Source organism: Peromyscus maniculatus, chromosome 7 (genome assembly GCF_049852395.1).
Source record: "Peromyscus maniculatus bairdii isolate BWxNUB_F1_BW_parent chromosome 7, HU_Pman_BW_mat_3.1, whole genome shotgun sequence".
Classification (NCBI taxonomy): Eukaryota; Metazoa; Chordata; class Mammalia; order Rodentia; family Cricetidae; genus Peromyscus; species Peromyscus maniculatus.
The window spans coordinates 121,198,631-121,220,698 of NC_134858.1; the positions used below are offsets into that span (position 1 = coordinate 121,198,631).

General features: G+C 43.5%; 1 protein-coding gene across 1 annotated transcript in view; it reads left to right on the top strand.

Annotated features, from left to right (window-relative positions):
- The first annotated feature begins 7,692 nt into the window (after nucleotides 1-7,692).
- The window catches only part of Lars2 (leucyl-tRNA synthetase 2, mitochondrial), a 148,731-nt gene continuing 134,355 nt past the window's right edge, over nucleotides 7,693-22,068 (top strand). The window contains exon 1 of the mRNA XM_076577447.1: nucleotides 7,693-7,803. The gene's annotated coding sequence lies outside the window, so the exon portion shown is untranslated. The remainder of the gene's footprint in view (nucleotides 7,804-22,068) is intronic.

The window sequence follows — 22,068 nt, forward strand, 5'->3', positions numbered from 1 at the left end:
GGCCTGGATGCAAACTCAAAGTGTTTTGCATTCATTTTGTTCAGAGTGTCCTTGGGCACTGGAATGTAGTGACTGGAGGAGTAGTGGGCAGGTTCTGTCTATCATTCTCAGAACTCAGGTGTCTAGCATTCCAGGGTCCCTAGATCCCACCTCTGATGCCAAAGGAGTAAAAGGGATGGAGGCTTTGACTGCTAAAACATGCCAGATGCTCATATGTGCTGTATCCTCAGACTCTAAGCACCCATACCAATGGAGGCCATTTGTGTCATTCTTTATTGTGACATCCTTCCCATCAAGCATGTTTCTTGTACATCTTTCTGCAAGCCCAGATCAAAATTCTCCCAACTGTATGCAGATGCCATCAGACAGTGGTTTCTCTACTGATATGTGATGTGCCTGTGTGGCTCACCCCTACAGAGTAGCCTCTGTTCCCCTGAGGCCCCCCCCACGGCCGCCTACCTTGCTTTCACCACCATTTCCTTCCTGTAAAGAATTATGTATCAAAGCTACTGCATCATCACAGCAGGTTGGAAAGTGTAAAACTGCTGCTCTGGAATGATGCTTCTAGAGTAAAATTAGCACTGAGTATATTTCAGTCCTAGCTTTTTGTTTTAAAGATACAACCATGCATTTCCAAGCCTCATTTGCATATGCCCATTGAAACACTGATTTTTCCATGAGCTCTTGTTGCTACCACCCATGCTCCTATCATGAGATCCCATGAGAGCCGTCTGCATCTCCTCTTATGTCCATTTCACATGGATGGTCTCTCAGAGGCAGGGCCTAGACAGCACATAATCAAAGCCACAGGAATGAAATCCAGTCTATTTATCCCTTCATTACTGGCCAAGCTATCTACTGTGTGTTAGGCATTGTGATGGGGACCCAGTTGTGAATGGACATTCTGTTCAGGGAGCCAGAAGGAAGCAAGCATATAGAATCAGCATATAGCTCCCATTCAGGAAGGAGGGGCCATGAAGGACACTGAAATCACAGAGGAGAGCGGGGAGGGTGGAATGGGCTACTGTGCCCCCACCCACTTTTTAAATGTCCTACTTCATCCTGAGATTGATTGTAAGGCCATTGCTATTTATTACTCTGCCAGCTCCCATCCCAGAACCTTCTCCACGATGAGCACAGCATGGTCTATGAAACACAGAGGTCCAGAGGCTTTGCAATAAGTGGGGAAAGCAGATCTTATGAAGTCATCCAGGGAGGCACTAGGGTGCATCTGATACCTGGGATTCTTCCATGCTACCCAGAGGTGACAGGTTTCCCACATCTTGTCATTTAGCTAACCAAGTCGAGTCCTGATACCAAGTATAATCCAGTCATATGGTTTAGGAGATTTCAGTGGTAGGACTGTTTACAGAGTGTGGGTGGGTTAGGCAAACTCAGAGACCAGCTACAAAATCAAGAGACCAGCCACAGACCTCTTGCTAGCCCTGAAAACTCCAGAAGAGGTGGAGGGTATTCTCTGAGCTCTGTGAGTGCTAGGACTATGAGGAAGCACCCCCAAAGCAGCTATGGTTATGGGGCTACTGTAGTGGTCAGAGCAGGGGCCAAACACTGAAGGACCCCTCTGGCCTCTCTCCTCCACCTCTCTCACTGACTCTCACTGGTAGGCCTAACCAGAACAGAGGGCACCAAGCCCCCTGGCTGTGCCATCCTCAGGATAGGCCTTCTAGCACTCAGAGTAGAGCAGAGAATGAGTGAGGAGAGGAAGAGTGAGTGGTGAGAGCACCCAGGGATGCCTTCCCTCAGGGGAGCTGTGTGCTTAAACCACATTGATTATTCATTGCTGCTTTCTGCAGACCTGTGCTTAAGTGGCAGCTGGAGAAAATCAAGTTCTCCAGAAGCAACGCCCTGGGAAGAATAATGATTAGATACTAAGAGCCAGACTCCATGAAATCCCAATTCTGGAATTAAATGTTCCCTGGCTCTAGGTATTGGAGAGCTTCCAGAAGTCAGAGGGGTCAGCTTTGAGACCCTCTAGGGTGTTCCCAGCTCCAGTATTAGCATAGACTGGCCCATGTTTTCTAAAATGGTCATGGAAATCTCGATGTAATGGAAGGTGTTATAATTTGCCAAGTAAATTTTATACTGTCAGGTAATTCAAATGTTAGCAAGAGGGTCATCACTGGCCCTGGGAAGACATGTGACATCCTGAAATGCTTAGAAGGTCATTAATTGATAATTATTTAAGCCTGATTCCAAGAGCTTATGAGATTACTGCATAGCAGGAGGCTTTCTGATAAAGAACAAAAGCATATCCTTTCCCTCTCACAACAGTCAATCCAAACACACCTGTCAATCACCTGGACAGGATCATACCCATTGGTAAACCGTCTGTTCGAGAGACTTTAAAATAGTACAAAGCCTATCTAAAATGTAGATTAGGACAGTGGTCTCTCTGGGCATTGCTTATTCTCACCCCATTAAAGGTTGCTCTCCAGTGGTCTCTTTGGCCCACTGTCATCCCTTGAGGGTGTCCCACTTTACTCTGTAATAAACTTGTCTGCCTTCTACACCTCGCTCAGTCTATGTGTCACATATGAATTCTTTTGGATGAAATCAGGAGCTGTGAGGAGACCAGAGATCTAGTGATAATGCCAGAGATAAACTGAGAACAGCTGTGTAACCTCTGCCCGAGGAGACTTCTAGGTAACTAATAGGTTAGGTGGGCATTACAGCTCCTGTCAATTCTAGATAATTAAGGTATGTAATGAGTCTTTCTATCCCACCAAATAATGAGAGACTTCTTATTAATTATGAAAGCTTGACTTAGGCTTGTTCCTAACTAGCTTAAATTAACCGATTTATATTAATCTACATTCTATTACGTGGTGTTACCTCTCTTTCATCTTGTACCTCCTCTTTCCTCTCTGTGTCTCCTGGCATCTCCTGTGGACCTGGATTCATCTCCTCTTCCTTTCTCTCTCCTGAAAATCCCACCTATACCTCCTGCCTAGCTATTGGTTGTTCAGCTTTATATTTCTCTAATCATAGCAACACATTTTCACACTGTGTACAAATATCCCACAACAAAGATGTTTTAAAGCCAGAAAGAATTTGTTGTAAACTGTGAATGTTATTTAATTTTGGAATCAGAAAGATGGCTGAGCAGATAAAGACATCTGCCACGAAGCACGACCACCTGAGTGTCTTCCCTGGGACCCCCATGATAGAAAAGAGAAGTGACTCCTGTAAATTGTCTTCTGATATCCACATGTGTGCTGAGGCATGTACATGCCTACACACACACACACACACACACACACACACACACACACTTTTTTAATTAAAAATTTTTAATCTATTTTTTTTTAAAGTCCTCCTTTCCCCCAGCTAAAATCTAGGTTTCCACAGGAGGCCAGCTGGCCTTGTGCTTTGAGCAGAACAGTATAAGAGATTCTAAAGTCAAAGACCAATGTGAACAACAATCAAGTATGCCTGGAAATCTTATCTTTCAGAGCTGAGCTACATAGGGAGCTTTCCTGATAAGGTGCACACAAATCAGGACACTGACAATGGACCAAAGAAGCTATTCCAGCAAATCCAGCTTGGTGAACCAGTGAGTTTACTGGAGTTACTTATAGGGGTATGGGTGAGGGTCTACTTACAGAGCCATAGGAGTGGTGTTATTTGCAAAAGGAGGGGGTGAAGAGTTACTCAGAGGCAAATGGGTGATGTGAAGGCAGTTAAACTACCAGGTACCATAAGGGCAAGGGGTGTAAGACATTGGCGTGATGGACTGTGTCCTCTTTGGCTGCTGTCTTCTCTGCCTGCTTCTTGTCACTACTGTACAGTGTTGCTATCTTTTAAGTCATTTTTTTCTTGTTCTCTGACAAGAAATTTTTAAAGAAAAGATGTTAAATCACAAAAATTGAAATCCTATTCCTTCTAAGAAGGTAACATTTGGGTTTGTGAGACCAGATGTATTTGCTATGTAAAACTCAGAAAAAACGGTACACAGGAAGGGCTAAAATTAGATTTGGATGAATGGATGACTAGATAACATAAAACTAAGAAAGTCAGAGTCTCCGAGTTGATCTATACGGTGAAGCAAAGAGCCAGTGGAAGAGGAAAGAAAGTTGGCAAAGGAGGTGAAGGGAGTGGAGGAGGGAAAAGTGGGGAACAAGATGGGGCAGGTCCTGTGTGGTCTTTGGGAGTCTGAGAGAGAGTAAATGTGTGGAGAGGAGAGTAAGACAACCTTCACTTACTTCCAACAGTTGACCTAACCTTCATTTGGCTACAACCTGCACCATGGCAGGGTTTCATGGAACCCTGTTTTCCTGTCCTTCCTATGAAAGAAGCAGAGTAGCCCTTGTTCTTTCCAATCCTTTAGTGCTGTGCCCCCTGGGGCCTTGGGTTCTGGATCTGAGCCCAGAACATCTGCATGCCAGATAAGCACTCCATCACTGAGACACACCGCAGCTTTGTTCCAATCCTTTAAATCTCTCTTCTTCCTCTGGCTTGGAGACTTGAGTCTGCACTTGCCCATTTCTTATATTCTTCCTATCCCTTACATCCCTAAGCATGCCCGTATTCGACCCTGGAGAGAGATCTTGTTCTGAGAGGACCCTATCAGGGGTTTTTGTGGTGGTATTGTGTTCCCCAAAATGTTATGCACCCTAATAAACTTATCTGGGGTCAGAGAACGGAACAGCCACTAGACAGGCTAGAAAATGGTGGCACTCACACCTTTAATCCAAGCCTCCTGGAGGCATGGATCTCTGTAAGTTCAAAGCCACACTGAAAACAGCCAGGCATGGTGACTCACGCCTTTAATCCCAAGAAGTGAGCCTTTAATCGCAGGGAGTGATGGCAGATCGCAGAAAGGTATATAAGGCATGAAGACCAGGACCTAGAAGCATTTGGCTGGTTAAGCTTTTAGGCTTTGAACAGCAGTTCAACTGAGATTCATTCTGGATGAGGACTCAGAGGCTTCCAGTCTGAGGAAACAAGATCATCTGGGAAGCTGGCCAGGTGAGGTAGTTGTGGCTTATTCTGTCTCTCTGATCTTCCAACATTCACCCAAATAACTGGCCTCAGGTTTGATTTTATTAATAAGACTCTCTAAGATTCCTTCTACAGGTTTTGTCTTGTAACCTTTCTTTTTCTGTAGTTTTTGAAGGTACAGTCCACTGTAGTGAGGAAGGCATGAGGCAGCTGCTCACACTGCATCTACAGTCAGGAAGCAGAGATGAATGCCGCTGTTCTGCACCCTTTCTCTTTTTTCATACAGTGTGGGATCTCAGGCATGGGATAGTGCTGCTCATATTTAGGGTAGGTCGTCCCACCTCAATTAACTCAATCCAGAAAACTCCTCGCAGACACCCAGAGGTTTGTTTCCTGGTGGTTCTAGATCCTGTCAAACTGACAACTGTTAATAATCAGCACTCTCCTAATCCCTTCTTGACCTTAGGACTTAAGAATGTTGAGAGTAAGACACAAACCTAACCTGTTTCTTCTACTCTCCCTGCCTTCTGGGCACCCTGACATCTCTTCTTCTAGCTGCTTTGCTATTTTTGTCTCTACCCCTAGTTTTCTCCCTCTACTAGGCCAACCCTACCTTAGCTCCAACAGGGATTGCAGTAAAACACTCTTACTTGTGAAGAGAAGTCTGTATCCCAGGCCCTACACTGAGAACAGAGGGACAGAAATGAAAAAACTCTTGTCCTGGAACTTAGGGTGGTAGAGAAGAGAAGCAGAGACAGAGGCATGAGAAAAAGGTGTTCAGTGAAGCATCACAGGAGCCTTTGGGTAGCTGCTGGAATCTAATTAGGCTCAAAAGTGTGAGTGTGCCCTTCCCCCTGTCATTCAGCTCACTAGGAGTTCTGGGACTTTCCAAAGGACAGTAAAGATGACCAAATGTCACCATCTCAACACACTCTCATTACCAAAATGCTCATCCAAAGTCCCTTTCCCAGCCTCCTCTGTGTCCCCTCCCACTCCCCACACTCAAGTACTAGGTTATGCCAGGTCCATGGATGAGTGAACAAAGATCCATTGCTCCTGGAAAAGCAAGTTATCTATTGCAAATGTCTACTCTCTCAGCAGCAGTTACCTGAAAACTTCTTAGAAAACCTGGCCTAGGAAAATACCCCAATTAACTTTGTAAGGGCAGTAGTGACCAGATAAGAACCCAGAGGCTGGGAATACTTAGTGCTGGCATGTGTGACTAGCATTCATAAGACCCTGAGTTCAAGTCCCAACATGGAAGTAGCACCCAGTGGCAATGGATGAAGGAAACTGCTGTGCTCTTAAAAGGAGGAAAGCAAAAGCCAAGCACAGGTCATGCTTTGGTGAGATCCCTTTAAAGGAATAGAATATAAAGCTGAATAGAATTCAAACTGAAGCTTGGGATATGACTGTTGATATAGGGCCTCCCTGCATGCAGGAGGCCCTGGGTGCCATTCCCAGAATCTTGTAAAGCAGGTGTGGTGGTGCACACCTGTAATCCCAGCACTGGGGCATTGTAGAGGTGGAGGCTTGAGAATCAAGTTCAAGATCATCCTCAGGAGCTAGTCTGGGCTACTTGAGACTCTCAAAAACAAACTTTTAAAAAGGCAAAATTTACAAAAACATGATCCCATAAGTATTTTGCTGGAGTGTATCACCCATGAGTGGGCCCCCAAGTTTAAGCTTTATTAGATTCCCTGTAATTCTCAGTCTAGGTGGATGTGACCATAGGAAAGCCAGCCACTCATTCCCACATCAGAAATCCTTAGAAATCTTAGAGGGGCTTTGGGGTGTCACAAGGTGCGAGATGAGGGAGATGAAGCCAAACTAACTTGCTGTATAGGTGCTGGCCAGATATGACTGAAAGTCATGTTAGAAAGGTCTTCCTAATCTCAAAGAGCAAGGCTTATATGGGAAGAGAGGTAGCTGAGGGTTTTGCTCAAGGCAGCACTGTCAGAAGCTGTGATGGTGAGCTGGGGAGCCTGTGTTGATGAAGCAGTGGGGCAGGGAATGACCATGGACCTGCAGGGTAACAACAGCCCGCTTTTTAGCTCTTACAGTCTTATTAGAAAATTGCATTGGAGAGATCTCCTGCCCTCTCCTCCCTCTAGAGCAACACGGTCAGCTTTTTCCTCTCTCTGATTACCCTCATTTTGTAGCTCAGAAGTGAACTAATCAGAAGGCTGGCACTGCACAAGCTACTTCAAGTGCAATTTAGAATCCAGCATGATGAAGAGAGTTGTCAGGAGTGTGATTGTAAGGCAGCTTTCAAAGTAAACGGAAGCTCTGAATCCAGGGATGAGAGTACCGAAGGTGGGAGGGGAAGCTGAGACACCACTCACCATCATTATTTCCCACTTCTGCTTACCTGCCACACAGAGAGCTAGCTTCCTTGCCTTTCTGACTTGCCCAGTGGGCACTGTTGCTGCTGTAATAACCCCACATTTAGTGGCCTAAACATCACAAGTTAATTTTGTTTGTTTGAGACAGAGTCTCATACAGCCCAAGCTGATTTGTAACTCACCACTATGTAGCTGAGAATGACCTTGATGATTTTTCTGCATCCACCCTCTTGAGTACTGGGACTACAGGCATGTACCATCATCATCAGCTCTAGGTTAGTTTTCTTAAAGCCCTGGATATCAGAAGTAAGCATGAGTCAGTGGACCCAAAGCAAGTTTTCAACAGAGCTGTGTCCCATTTGTTTTCTTGTCTTTTCCAGGGGCTGTCATACTCCTTTGGGATGTCATCTTCAAAGTGACCAATGACCAGTCTTTTTCATATGTCATCCCTGCGATGCTAACTCCACTGTCACCCTCTTTCCTGTTAAGGACCCTTGTAAGTACATATTGCCCACGCCCGAATATTCTTATCTCCTTATTTTAAAATCAGCTGGTTAGCAACGTTAGAGCCTTTTGCCAATTATATTAACACACATTCTAGGGGTTAGGGCGTTAGGCTGTAGCTATGTTAAGAGTCAGTACTTCCTACTGTGAGTCTGTTATTTTTCTGGAGAGAAGCATGTACTGAGTGTCTGATTTTTGCACATCATGTGTTTTTCTTTGTAAACCAGAGACAAATTAGTCCACTGAGATGACCTGAGAAGGGTTATGGTTTGGAGGGAAGGACTATTCCTCAACCAAGGGAGGAATAGAGGATACTGATCCTCTCACTAAATACTGCTGCTTCTATCTCAGATAGCATCAGAGCACAATAAAGACTGGAAGTTAGATGGTGAAAAAAGCTTCCTGATTTCAAGATTGTAAATAGACATCTATCCCTCTTCCTTCTCCCCAGTGGTAATATTTTGTAGGTAATTGTTATAGAGTCTGGCCACTGGGAGAGCCTCGATTAAATCAGGGAGAAAAAGTATCAGACTTAGCCAACAGAAGAATTAAGCAAGCAAATTCAGGCAGATGTACACAGGTCAGGCCGACTTTGCAGATAGAAGGAGGAGAGTGGAGAGAAGGTGGGAGATGTTATCAGAGGGGGAGGATAGGGAAAATAAACTAGAAATGTCAAATGCTCACATTCTTGCTACCAGGATACAGAGGCAGCCGAGAACCCAGTGGGTGTTCAACTAAACAGGGTTAAGGTTCGGTCAAGGATGGACTTCCCGCCTCCACTCTGTTCCAGACTTCACTCTGTGTTACCCTGACAACCTCCTCCTTCTGGTATTGACATTAGAGTCAGAAAGACGGAAAAGCAAGCAAATGAAGAAAATAGTAATTAGAGGTGGAAGCAGCTGTGTTCTGGCTTGTTTTATCTTGGAGGAAGCTCCAGGGAGGAGCCCGAGGGTTGGGGAACAGGGAGCTTTGGGCTGCTGCTGCAGATAGAAGCATGAGGACTGGAAGGACACACTGGTGATATGGAGTCTACATGCCAGTAATGTTGGAGGTGTCTCGGAGGGAAGCTTAGGTCCAGCCAGGCAGTATAAATTAAGTCTTAGAGGCTGGTGTTCTGATGTCTCTCCTGCTGTCTTTAAGTTAGTCAAGGAGGCCCTCAGAGCCACAGGCTCAGGAAATGGTAGGCACTGGGTCTTGCATGGATTCAGAGTCAACAGATCAGGCCAGGGCTTTCTTGTCTCCTTTTCATCACCTAGAGTAGAGTGTAAGGAAGGGGGAACAGGAAAGGCACAGAGGCAGTTACTGTTCTCCTCTCTCCAAATCAGGAAACTGAGACCATAGGGGATGTTATGTTACCTACTTAAGGTCATAAAACTAAAGTGATCAGGATCCAAAAGCAAATCTGATCAATTCTAAGTATCCTTTTGTACTTCACTCTGACACACAGTAAGGTTCTCAAAATTTAGCCTGTATTAGAATCCCTTGAGAGTCGATCCCACACCTACAATTTTTGATTCAGTGGCTTTAGGGTTTGGTCAGATAATTTGCATTTCCTTTTTTTAAATTAATTTTTACTCTTCTTTCTTTGGTATGGTTGTTTTGCCTGTATGTATGCCTATGCACTACATGTATGCTGTGCCATAAAAGGTCAGAAGAGGGCATCTGATCCCCTGGGACTGGAGTTAACAGCTGGTTGTGCTGACATGTGCATGCTGGGAACCAAACTAGAATCCTCTGGAAGAACAGCCAGGGCTCTTCATGGCTGAACCACCTCTCTAGCCCCCAAGACTTTGCATTCTAACAAGTCTCCAGATAGTATTGATTTTCTGGGTCCTGGGACCATACTTCGAAAACTATTTACATAAAATAAACCATTAACCCTTGGGCTTTTTAGTATTCTCTCTGTAAAGTAAGCATCTGTACTGACTGAGAACTCCTGCTTTTTTCTCAGAGTTACTTTAGCCAGAGGGTAGGTGTAGCAAGAATCTTAGAGAGTCTTATTAATAAAATCAAACCTGTGAGCCAGGTATTGGGGTGAAGCTGGAAGATCAGAGATATAGAACAAGCCACAGCTACCTCACCTCGACGGATCCTCAGCTGGTCTTGTTTCCTCAGACTGGAGGCCTCTGAGTCCTCATCCAGAATGGGTCTCAGCTAAACTGCTGCTCGAAAGCCTGAAGCTTAACCAGCCAAATGCTTAACCAGCCAAAAGCTTCTAGTTTCTGGTCCTTATGCCTTATATACCTTTCTGCTTTCTACCACCACTCCCTGGGATTAAAGACTCACTTTCTGAGATTAAAGGCTGAGTCATCATGCTTGGCTGTATCCTTGAACAGATAGATTTCTGCCTCTGGAATGTAGGATTAAAGGCATGTACTACCACTGCCTATCCTTTATGTTTAATATTGTGGCTGTTCTGTCTCTGACCCCAGATAATATTATGCACAATATTTGGGAGAATACAATACCACAGGTAGGGATAAATTTGAGGAGGTTCAGGCCTACCCTTCTGACTTCAGGTGAAGAAACTTCCCTTGAGTCTCTTCACATATGAAGGCTGCACACAATATTTTACTGGAAAAGAAGTAGCTACCTGCATTAGTTACTATTCTCTTTGATGTGATCAATCATCACAAAAGCAACTTAAGAAAGGAAGGGTTTATTTCAAGGAAATATAGTCTATCGCAGAGGGAAGGCATGGTGGCAGGAGCATGAGGCAGTTGGTCATGTTGTGTCTGCAGTCAGGAAGCAGAGAGAGAGGAATGCGGGTGTGCAGCTCATTTTCTCCTAGTATTCAGTGTGGAACTCCCATCTGAGGGATGGGGCTACCCACATTCAGGGTGAGTCTTCTCTTTTTAGCTAAATATATCTGGAAGCACACTTACAGATACAGCCAGAGGTCTGTTTCCATGATGATTCTAAATCCAGTCAAATCAGCAGTTAGGATTACTCATCACAGCACTATAAAACATAAAACCTTATAAATGGGCCAGATAGATGCGTCAGTGGATAAAAGTGCTTACCTTATAAATCTCAAGATCTGAGTCCAATCCCCAGATCCCATAGTAGAAGGAAAGAACCTCCAAAGTTGTCCTCTGACCTCTATGCACTGGTCCACACACATGTCCATATTCACATATGCATATTATACATACACATACTAATAACAATAAATAATTTTGAAAAGATTTATAAACAATTGAAGTAAAAGCTGTTAGAATACTGTTTGTTCTTCTATATTGCTGTCTCTTACAATAACCATTCATTCATTCATTCATTCATTCATTCATTCATTCATTCATAGACAGGGTCTTATGTATCTAAGGCTGGCCTCATACTTGCTATGTATTGAGGATGCTCTTGAGCTTCTGATCCTTCTGCTTCTACCATCTGAGTTCTGGGATTAGAGGCATGCACCAATACACTTGATCTATGAAGTGCTAGGGATTTAAACTCAAATCCTTATGCTTGCAGAGCAAATACTTTACACACTGAGCCATTTCACCAACTTCTGCCTTGTAAATAAATTTCTAGTCACATGAACCAATTCCTGCTTGTTGTTTCCCTGGGAGCTATGGCTGACACGTAGCTAGAGCAATACTCCTAGAGAAAATGCCATGGAATACAAGCTATGAATACTAGTAAATCTTCAACTATTAAAAAAAATGGTTCTACTGTCAATTATATTTGGGAAACCCTTTGTTTAAAGGATACATTCAGAGATCTCTGCACTGCAGAGCTTACTGTAATCTGGCTGTGGATCTTGCTATACAGGACATCTGGTGCCTTGTTGAAGGCTGCTCAGGGCTTACTGAAAGCTTTCTAAGAGTGAATCTTTATTCTGTTTTGAAAGTTTTCAAAGACCTGTTTGGCCTCTCTTTTGGAGGGCCTTGTTTATTGGAGATAGAGGTCTCCTTGGGAAGGGGATTCTCTGTATTGTACTCTTTCATCACAGCGGTTTTGTGTCTCTCAAGAAAGACTTCCCATATTGTGAGATGGAGCCCTAGACAACCTTCCCTAGCTCTGTCTGCAGGAAACTCAGACTCCTTGGCTCCTCTGGAGCAGAACCGACAAATTATTTACACTCGCCCGCTAGAGGATGCTGACAAGATGCTTGTGCTTCTGTGAGCATATGTTGGTGCAGTTCTTGAGGTCTTCTGCTCAGGACCACTGCCTCTGCCTGCTGTGGGTGGAGCACAGGTGCTAAGGTATTGAAGATACCTCAGCCATCTCTCCAGAACAGCAGGAGTTTACTTTGCTGGTTGCAGGCTACTCATCTGCCTAGACCCCATTTAAGGAACTTGAAGAATAATCAGCCCAAATAAGTAGGAAAATATTGAAACCACCTCTTCCAGGATGCCTTTTCAGATTTTTCCTTCTCCCACTCCAGAGAGATGTATCCTTCCTCTGAGTTCTTCAGTGGCCATGATTGCCACTATCATGGATGATGGGAATTCAGTCATCTGTCTCAACCATTAAACCTTTAGTCCCTGAGAATATACATTTAGTGTCTTCCTTCTCAATCCACAGGACCAGAGATGTTTAACATGAGCTACTCAGATGCTGTTGGATGGAATGATAAATCTGTTCATGTATGACCAGTTCAATTCACAGAAATGCTGTTGTCTTTGCCTCTAGATTTGCTGATCAAAGTTAACATGTAAGAGACAGGTGGAGAGGTGTTAAGCACTCTTTAAAAAAATTCTCTTCCAAGCACTTTGACAACCTTCATTTGAAGAGCAATTGGTTAATTCCAAATGATTTAAATGTATTTATTCAAGTAGATTCAATAGGAACAACCCCTGGTTGGTAAAATTTTGTTAACACTTTGTTTACTATTTGACTTTAGAAATAATTCCCTTCTGTCTTGCTTTCTTAGCCCCCTTCCCTTTGCATTAAGGCAGGGTCTTGCTAGGAGCCCCGGCTGCTCTGAAACTCAAGATTCTTTTGCCTTAGCCCTCTTAGTACTGAGATTACATGCTTTATTTTTTAAGTTTCACTATTCATTCAGATAGACCTTTACCTCAAAAATTCACAGAATGGGTGAGCCATCAGTGGTCAGGCATCTTGACTCTGCTTCTACATTGCTCTAATGTTACCTCCAACTCTCACAGCAGCTATTTGTTATTCATGGTGTGATCCACACATGGGTGGTTGTCCTCAGCATCCTATGGAAGTCATTTAGAAATGCAGAATCTCAACCCCACCCTAGACCATCTGGTCCTTGGGTTATGCATATGAATATTCACATTAGATGTAGATGGTATGGGGACTGAGCCAAGAGAATGTGACTAAGTACATGCTCTGCACAATCTATCATCACTAATAAGTCAAGGCCTTTACTACATCTGTACACTGTATACCTTGGCAGCCCCACTCACAGCCCCAACTAGTATCAGTGTCTGTGAGTATTCAGAGTTTACCTGGTGTCGGCACTGCTTCTATTTTTTCTGTGTCTGCTCTCACTTGACCCTTAAAATAAAGCTCTGCCTGTCCTCTTTTGCAGATAAGAAGTTGAGGGTGACAGAGATAAAATAGCTCCTTGTTCTCAATAGTCCCTGGCCTGTGATAAAGGTTCTACATAAAGAGCTGTCTTTGAGGGACAGATTATTCTATTTTTAAACAGCTACAAAACAATCCTGTTGATGATAGACTGCACTGTGGTGATCACCTGATGTTTCTGACTCATTGTAGGCTCTAGAATGGTTTCTTTGCCTGAGCAGAGAGTCAGAAAGATAACACCTCATTGCCTGTCTCATCCCATAGATGGTTCCCCCTTCTGGCCCATCTCCTCCTCCCCTCCTCCTCCTCCTTCTCCTCCTCTTCCTCCTCTTCTCCCCTTCACTCTCTTCCTCCTCCTCTCATCCTTTCCCTAACCTCTTCTTTTCTGTCTTTCTTTTCCTTTTCTTCCTACCATGAAAACTCAGCTTAGTCACTATTTTTTATCCTTTCCCTTTGGGCTCCATTAGAAATTTTAGATGCTGCTGATGGCAGTGATTTTATTGTTATTGTGTGGTCAGCCAGGAAGTCCTGAAGGTTGCCTTTACTTATTTATTGTTCTTTTGAGACAGAATCTTACCCTGGAGGTCAGGATGGCGAAACTTGTGATCCTCCTGCCTCAGCTCCTGAGTACTAACTAGGATTGAAGATTAAGAACAGAGTACTTGGTCAAATGTGCAAGGCTCTGGGGTTTAATCACCATCACTGGAAAAAAATAGACTTCGGGGTGCTCCTTAGGTATAGATTCTGAAGAATTAGTTTTAAAATAACAAAATACAGCTATGTTTGTCACTGTCTCTGCTTAGAGTGTGTTGGCTATCAGTCCCTGGAAAGTCACAAACATGTAAAGCAATACCATCAAGTCCCTCAGCTACTGAGAGATGACACAGTTGTGTTATTGTCATTAATATCAGCTGATCAGTTCCCACATTCCCTCCAAGTGTCTGGCACTCATTAAATTAAATTCTTTCCATGCATGTACTACTTGTGTTTTCATCACTTTGACAAAATACCTGAGGGAAACATTTATTTTTGGCTCATGGTTTTGCAGGTTTCTGTCCATATTGGGCTACCTCCGTTGTTTGTGGCCTGTGATGAGGCAGAATATCATGGCAGAAAGGCATGGTGGAGCAGAGCCTTGACTGGGAAATGTCCTCTATAGGCTTGGGTTTTGAATATTTGATTCTTAGTTGGTGGCTCTGTTTGGGGAGTTCAGGTGGGTGACCTTGCTGGAGGAAGTATGTAATTAAGAACAGACTCTGAGAGCTTAGCAGCCTCTCAGCACTTCCAGTTCACACTCTGCCTGTATTTGAAGGTATGAGCTCTTATCTCCCTGCTCTTACAGAGCCTGCTGCTTCTTGCTATGCCTCCCCTACATGGTAGACTCCTATCCCTCTGGAACTATAGGACAAAATAAACTCCTTCTTCTAAAAGAAGCCATGGATGACCAAATGCTTTATCATAGCCACAGAAAAGTAATCTATATACATACCTCCTGGAGGCCAGGAAACTGAGATGGGCAGAGGAAGGGGCCTTGAGCAAGGCATAGCTCCGAAGAACCTACATGTATAATTAGGCCTCATCTTCATCACCTCCAATGATGGCTCAATCCATTGGTTAGAACAGAGCCCTGTGGATCCACTAACTGAAAACCAAACCTTCAGCATACGAGACTTAACAACACAGAATCTCTACACCCCACAAACTGGACAGAGTTGGAAACTGAGGCCTTTGTTCTCCTTGCCTGCTGTGTGATTTGAGATGGAAAATAAGACATTGAATCTTTGGGATCTAGCTGAGCACAGGACTGTGTGTAAAACTATATTTGCTAGACAAGGGTCAGGGGAACGTGATCATTTGATTTCTTTCACTTACAGACTACTTAGGAAGACAAGATACATAAACATAGATTTAAGGAACAGTTAGCTTGATGGGCAGCCAAAACGGGAGGATTGCCAAGAATTCTAGGCAAGCCTATTATTGTGGTTTGAATATGAAATGTCCTCCACATGCTCATGTTTTTGAACACTTGGCCCCAACTGGAGGGTGAAAAAGTTTGAAAAGGTTGTGAATCCTTCAGGAGGTAGAACCTTGATGTAGAAGTGGTCACTGGAAATAGACATTGAGATTTTATAGCTCATACACAGTCCCTGTTCACTCTCTGCTTCCTGGTGGAGGATGCAATGTGACCAGTTGCTACCTGCCCATGCCACTGTGCCCTACCCCTTCCTCCCTTAATTTGTATCTCGTCAGGTATTTGGTCACAGCAATGAAAAGAGTGACTAGTACACCTATATGGTAAGTTTCCAGGTCAGCCTGAGCTACATGGTGAGATCTTGTGTCATAATGAATTAATAAAAATACAAGATATCTCAAAACATGTTATGACTAAATGCCAAATTAATGACAGATCTGCAGGAACTCAGTGAAGTTTGTTCACTAAAGTTGTGGATAAATTGCAGATAATCACCAAAATATGGGCAAGATACACTTAAAACACTTGGAAATAAGTGTGTGTTGTCCATAGCCTCTTCTTAGGCTTATAATAACAAATTCTAAATATCTTTAGGCCAAATGTAACTAATACAGTTTTATAAATTCCATCTTTCTTCAAATAAGATTATCTCTTTCTAGAAGCAATCACAGGCCTAAGGAGATTTATAGCACTTGAAAGGATTTTTTCCCTTCCCTTTTAATGAACAGATTAAAACTTAATCCCAAGGTCTGTCTCTGTGTCAAAGTATAATTATGGTATGAGTCATTCCAAGTGGGACATTTTCATGTGCACTTCAAAATCATTAAGCTTTGGGAAGGAAAAAAATACGACGTTTTGGAAGTTAATTAAGGAGGTGATGTTTGGTAATGAATCCTTTGCACTATGGGGCTCTTAGGGAAGAAAGAATTTTACCCCAGGATTTCAAAGCCCAGGTGCATGGCAGCAACTTCAAGAAAAACTCACATTTCATCTCTTCATTGCTACCTCTTAGACAAGGGGATCCTGAGGTTTTGGCCCATAGCCCACAGGTCAGCAAGTACCAAAGTGGAAAAAAAGGCCTGTGGTGGTTTGAATGAGAATGGCCCCCATAGGGTCAGGTGTTTGAATACTTGCTCTCCAGTTGGTGGCCCTGTCTGGGTAGGTTTCAGAGGAAGTATGCTGCTGGGGTTGGGTTTTGAGAGCTTAAAGACTTACACCATTTTGAGTTCTTTCTGTTACCTGTTTGAGGTTAGAGATGTGAGCTCCCAGGTATTCCTGCCACCGTGACTGCTGCCAAGCTTTCCTGAAGTGATTGTGATAGACTCTCATCCTCTGGAACTGTAAAGCCAAAATAAACCCTCCCTTCTACAAGTTGCCTTGCCCATTGTGTTTTATCGCAGCAATAGCAAAGTAACTAATACAAGGACCATCCAGTTCCTAAGCCCTTCCTCAAGGAGCAAAGGTGGCCGTCAATAGGGAACTGTTTTTTTGTTGTAATGCCAAAGAAAGAATAACTAAAACTTCACTGGTACTGGCAAGATTGCTCAGCAGTTAGGAGTACTTGTTGCTCAGTCCTGAGAACCAGAGTTGAGATCCCTGCACTCATGTCAGGCGGCTCACAGACCCCTGTAACTAACTCTAAGGCAGTGGTTCTCAATCTGTGGGTTGTGACCTCTTTGGGGGTTAAATGAGCCTTTCACAGGGGTCATATCTCAGATATCCTGCATATCAGATTTTACATTATGATTCATAACAGTAGCAAAATTACAGCTGTGAAGTAGCAATGAAAATAATTTTATGGTTGGGTGTCACCACAACATGACACCCGACTGTATAAAAAGGTCGCAGCATTAGGAAGGTTGAGAACCACTGCAAGGGATCTGGTACCCTCTTCTGGCTTCTGAGGTATGCACATATACTCACATAGACACATACACACAAATAAATAATCAAATAAAATTTAAAACTTTATTGGTGCTCACAGAGTGAAACACAACCAAGGCCTGTTGGAGCAGCTGAGGCTCCACACCACAGCAATGCCCTTCAGAGTAGGCATCAACACCCCTCTCACTTTTCCTTTTGCTTGTAGAGAGGACAGCCGGTTATAAGGGATGATGGCCAGGTGACATGCTTGTTGCTTTTTCAGACATTTAACTCCCTTTCTTCAAGCAACTCTGTGCAGCAAGTACAAAGGGAAACAGTCTGGCTTTAGTGGGTCAGAGCTTAGACTCTGGAGCTAGACAGCATTGAAACATTTCACAGCTGTGTGGTGTGCTGACTAGTTTTATGTCAACTTGACACAAGCTAGAGTCATTTGGAAAGAGGAAACATCAATTGAGAAAATGCCTCTCATAACACTGGCCCGTTGGCAAGCTTGTGGTGCATTTTCTTTTTTTTCTTTTTCTTTTTTTGTTTGTTTGTTTTTGAGACAGGGTTTCTCTGTGTATCCTTGCACCTTTCCTGTGACTCACTCTGTAGACCAGGCTGTCCTCAAACTCACAGAGATCCACCTGGCTCTGCCTCCTGAGTGCTAGGATTAAAGGCGTACGCCACCACCGCCCAGCACATTTTCTTAATAGTGATGAGCATGGAAGGATCCAACCTATTGTGGATGGGGCCATCCCTCAGCAGGTTGTTCTGGGGTATATAAGAAAGCAGGCTAAACAAGCCTTGGGAAACAAGCCAGTAAGCAGCACTCCTTCACAGATTCTGCTTCACTTCCTGCCTCTGGGTTCCTGCCATGTTTAAGTTCCTGCCCAGACTTTCTTCAGTGATGGACTGTGGTATGTAAGTATAAACCAAATAAACCCTTTCCTCCCCAATTTGCTTTTAGTCATGGTATTTTATCATGGATATAGAAACCCCTGAACACTATTTGTAGTCTCTCAGTTCCCCAATTTCTATAAAATAATGGTGATAGAGCACTGTCCCCAATCAGCTGGATGATGTTTGTTTGTTCTATCCAGAAGAACTCATGGCCGGTCTCAGGTATAACAGGAACTTTATAAGTGTTACAGCCCTCATGCAGACCTGTGGCATGGAGACCCTTAATCTTGCAAGTGTTACAGTTCTTTGTTCAGCCTGTGGCTATTAAGATACTAAGCCTTTGGTGGCAGCCAGTATTAGCTTTCAGCCTCTGGTCTGAGATATTGGCCCTATGACTTGGTATCTCTCTAGAATGCTTCTGGTGACCAGAGCCTGTGGTTCTCTTCTCTGACTCCTTGCATCATTTTTTTCCTTCCTTAGTCATCTCTCCACTCTCTCCTATCATTACTTCCACATCCTTTCTTCCTGGCTTGGTTGCTCTTGAATGGTTCTGATACCCCTTCAGCCATCAGAGAGTGATTGCCTGATCTCTTCTACAATTCAGTGTCTTGCTGTTGAGAGGACTCAGGATACCCATCTCTGCAATTGATAGCTGCCTGGGACCCAGTATGTTGTTCAGGAATTGGGTACCAGGTATGTTTGGGCTCGTTCAGGTGGGGATATCAATTTTTCATCAGTCGCTAGGTGGGTCTGGTACTGGGCTAGTGGGTGGCACCAAACAATCTTAAGTCTAAGGCATACCTACAGGATCTTGATCTACTGGGCTGGCAGTATTTTAGGTGAGAATGTACACTGAAGTGTTTTTGGGCTTTTTCTTTTCTTTTCTTTTTTCTTTCCAATACAGGGTTTCTTTGAGTAGCCTTGGCTGTCCTAGAACTAGCTCTGTAGACCAGGATGGCCTCAAACTCACAGAGATCTGCCTGCCTTAGCCTCCTGAGTGCTGGATTTTCTTTTCTTTTTGGTATCTTTTTGTGCATGTCTATAAGTGACCTCAAAAGAAACATGAATACTACCAATTTTGAAATCACACATCAACTTAGCAAATAGATAGTCACAAATACAGAACCTGTGACTGGCAGGAATCTCTTGTAATTCTATGTGCAAAAAGATCACACTCAGCTAGTATGATGTCCATGCTTATAATCACAGCACTCAGGAGGCTGAAGCTGGAGAATCTGGTGAGTTCTAGAATTCTCTGGGCAACATGGTGAGACTCTCTCTCAAAAATATAAAACAAGGGCCAGTGAGATGGTTCAGTGGATTAAGGTACTTGTTGCCAAATCTGACAAACTGAGTTTAATTCCTAGGACTCACATTGTGGAAAGAAAAAATGAACTCCCAAAATTGTCCTCTAACTATCACACACATGTTATAGCAGGAGCACCCCCTTATACAATAATAAATAAATGTAATAGTGATAAAGCCTAGAGGCTGTTGGAAGATCAGGGGCAGGAAGGAACACCTAGATTGGAGGTTTGTAATAGGTACAGTATTGCTGTGGAGGGACATGGAAGATACTTGAGAGAACAGGCAACATGACTTCTATGTGGAAAGAGGGAAAAGGGCAGAGTCTATGTTAGTATGTGGGATAACAGATGGTTTTACTACAATGAACAGAAAGCTCAAGATTGTAGCTAGAGTTTTCCTGCCTGGCCCACAGTCAAGACAAATCTTTGTCACCTGCCAGTCCCACAGACGCTCAGACCCAACCAAGTAAACACAGAGACTTATATTGCTTTACAAACTATATGGCCACAGCAGGCTTCTTGCTAACTGTTCTTATAGCTTAAATTAATCCATTTCCATAAATCTATACCTTGCCACGTGGCTCGTGGCTTACCGGCATCTACACATGCTGCTTGTTCTGGCGGTGGCTGGCAGTGACTCCTTCTGCCTTCCTGTTCTTTCTTTTCTCCTCTCTGTTAGTCCCACCTATACTTCCTGCCTAGCCACTGGCCAATCAGTGTTTTATTTATTGACCAGTCAGAGCATTTGCCATACAGACCATCCCACAGCACAAGATGTGGCTTAAATGAGTCTGTATTATTAGCTCTTGTGCCTGGGAGCTCTAAGAGCAATGTGGGTTTCAGGCAGAAAGTGATCTGCCAATCATTTTTATGGCAATCTTAGCAGGTTTCCCATTCTGGTTCTAGATGCGGGTGAGGAGGAGAGAGAGATAGGGTGGAATACAGGAGAGACAAGAGACAGGGAGAGAGGCAGGAACACCCAGGTAAGAGAAATTGAGAAGGTGGGTTGGAGGCTGTTGAAGTCTGTCCTGCTATCATTGTGTACCAAATCCCTGCTTCAAAGTCTGGCTGCTGTGATATTCACGGAACAATTTGAATGAACACCACAGCAGAGCAGGAAGTGAAGGATCACAGGACGGTGGGAAGTGAGGATATATGGTTGGGAGGTACACAGTGGTCAAATATCTTAAAAAGAAACATTGGGCCGGGTGATGGTGGTGTATGCCTTTAATCCCAGCACTCGGGAGGCAGAGGAAGGCAGATCTCTGTGAGTTCAAGGCCAGTCTGGTCTACAGAGAGAGTTCCAGGAAAGGCTCCAAAGCTACACAGAGAAACTGTGTCTCAAAAAACAAACAAACAAACAAAAAACAGAAAAAAAGAAAAAGAAACTTTGGAAGAAAAAGGATTTTTTCCCTATTCCTATTCTGTGGATGTCTATTACAATATAGAAAAGGAGGACTGACCCTTGAGAATTGACTCTCAGAAGACCCCTGGCTCTGGTTTAAACCTCTCACTGGGTAGTCATGAATTTTAACAGTGTTGATTAAAGCACCTTGAAGAACTCCACCTCTTTACCTGGGAAAATATGATAAGCATGATGATGATCCATGGTTATAATCAATACATTTCTTGACAGCCAGGTGTGGTAGTTCAAGCCTTTAATCCCAGCATTTGGGAGGCAGAGGCAGGTAGATCTCTGTGAATTCAAAGCCAGACTGGTTTACAGAGCAAATTCCAGCCAGGGCTATACATAGAAACCCTGTCTCAAAAAACCAAACCAAACCAAACAAAAACAAAAAACCAAAACAGCAACAACAAAAACCCAAAACCATGTCTTGACTTCCTTGTGATCTATATGTAGTAAAAATTCCTTTGACTTTTTTCCAATCTATTTTCTTACCTATCAACATTCTTTTCTAATCTGTAAACCTGTACAGTGCCTCTCCTAAGCCACATTATAATCTAATTTTCTTCCTTCCTTCCTTCCTTCCTTCCTTCCTTCCTTCCTTCCTTCCTTCCTTCCTTCCTTCCTTCCTTCCTTCCTTCCTCTCTCTCTCTCTCTCTCTCTCTCTCTCTCTCTCTTTCTTTCTCTCTTCTTCTTCTTCTTCTTCTTCTTCTTCTTCTTCTTCTTCTTCTTCTTCTTCTTCTTCTTCTTCTTCTTCCCTCCCAAGTGCTGGGATTAAAGGTGTGTGCCACCGCCACCTGGCATAATCTAATTTTCTAAGGAAAAGTTCCTTGAGTGAAAATAACTATCCCAGAGACTGGCAAGATGACCTGAGTTTGAGCCTCAAAACCCATGTGAAGGTAGCGGAGAGAACCAAATCCACAAAGTTGTCCTCTGACTTCCACAGCAGTGCTATGGCACATAACCACTTCTCCCCACATCATGACCACCAAAGATAGTGGAGACTACCTGAGGCCCAGTTAGCATCCCTTTCTGGTCAGAAAAAAACCTGTTAACTACGTGAGCTGAGTTTCCAGAAAAAAAGCCACATGAATTTAAAACACTTTATAAGCCTGATTAAATGATTGTGGGAAGCTAGAACATATAGGTTGGAAGCCAAATTATCTTGGGTTGTCTTAGCCCCTGAAACAGTCATTCACTACTTTATGTGTGACCTAACATCCTGTGACTATCACGTGGAATCATTTGGGAATGTACAAGCAGGACCCTTACTTCCAATGTCCAGATGTCATTGGATAACAGGTG